Raw genomic sequence first — 1,145 nt, 5'->3', positions numbered from 1 at the left:
GGGGGGGGGGGGGGGGAGGATAATCAGTCAATTTCATTTTTATTTCTCTAAATCAGGAGAGACAGGCTTGCACAATTTTAACAGGAGATGCCTCATATTTCAGACTGCATGAAAAGCTACTAAGGAAAAGATGACTTAGTACCCAGGAACAATGAAGAAGCTAAAATCTTCTGATTATATGAGAACCTATAACAAGTTCTTCTTGATATGTGTCAGTCTGAAATTGCCTTGAAGTAGTCCTAGGAGTTGGCAAACCAGTCCTAACAGCACCTGCAGGGAAGTTTCATTGTAGGTCAAGTTGAAACAAGCAGCGTTACTGAAGATCCCTATAAACCCCCAAGAGACTTTGAATGCCACACGATTTTAAAGCAACAATCAACATGTTCTATTAGGTTAGACATGGTTGTAGACAAAAACTAAACACCAAGCCCTGCGCTATGCCAGTAAATACATAAACTTTCAAGATAATGATGATGTCAAGCTAAAGTGCTTTTTTATGTATTAAGGCAGATGACAAGAGCATACATAGGCACAAAAGAGCTACAGATTTTAGTGGTGTATATGGTAGCCATGTGGGTCTGAGACAAAAAGAAATGCTAAGTTCTGGGACTCTCGGTTCAGAGACGATATATTTTGTTACACCAACTAAGAAATCGCAAAAAAAAAAATGATCTTTTTTCCACAGACTTTCCGGCTCACATACCCCCAAAATACCCGAAACACTGGGAAAATTACCAGTGAGCCTGGTGAAGGGCGTGAGAGTACAAAAACTTGCAGAAAGAGATCTTTTTTTTGCAGGTTTTAGAACAGACACACGCTCTCTACAAAACTTTCGTAGGGTTCAAGTTGTAGGATGATGAACTAGTTTCGCAGGGATCCTCGCTGCCCCAGCGGCTCCGCTCAAGCGGCAATACGGCAGGTTCTATGGACAGTGCTTGCGCAGGGCTTAGCAGAGCTACCTGCGCGCTGACACCCGCCAACGCCGCGAGATGAAAGCAGGCGCAACACCTGAACCAGTGCGGAGGGCCCCGCGCGGCCCCGGGCAAGAGGACGAGGTGTCTTCCTCGCGGCCGGCCCGACCCGCCCGCGCCCTCACCGGAAGAACGGGTCCTCCTCGAAGCAGCGCCCCAGCCTCGCGAACATGG

At 46.9% G+C, this 1,145-nt stretch overlaps 1 protein-coding gene across 3 annotated transcripts in view; it reads right to left on the bottom strand.

Annotated features, from left to right (window-relative positions):
• Positions 1–1,145, bottom strand: part of MLF1 (myeloid leukemia factor 1) — a 25,754-nt gene that overhangs the window by 23,542 nt on the left and 1,067 nt on the right. Inside the window, exon 1 of one of the 3 annotated variants that reach the window (XM_019503210.1) lies at positions 1,097–1,139. The exons of the other annotated variants lie outside the window; for them this stretch is intronic. The gene's annotated coding sequence lies outside the window, so the exon portion shown is untranslated. Of the gene's footprint in view, positions 1–1,096; positions 1,140–1,145 lie in introns of those variants that run through there. 3 annotated transcript variants of the gene reach the window in all.

Source organism: Gavialis gangeticus, unplaced genomic scaffold (assembly GCF_001723915.1).
Source record: "Gavialis gangeticus isolate Ggan-Ray unplaced genomic scaffold, GavGan_comp1, whole genome shotgun sequence".
In the NCBI taxonomy this organism is placed as follows: domain Eukaryota; kingdom Metazoa; phylum Chordata; order Crocodylia; family Gavialidae; genus Gavialis; species Gavialis gangeticus.
This window is presented reverse-complemented; position numbering and strand designations above follow the sequence as displayed.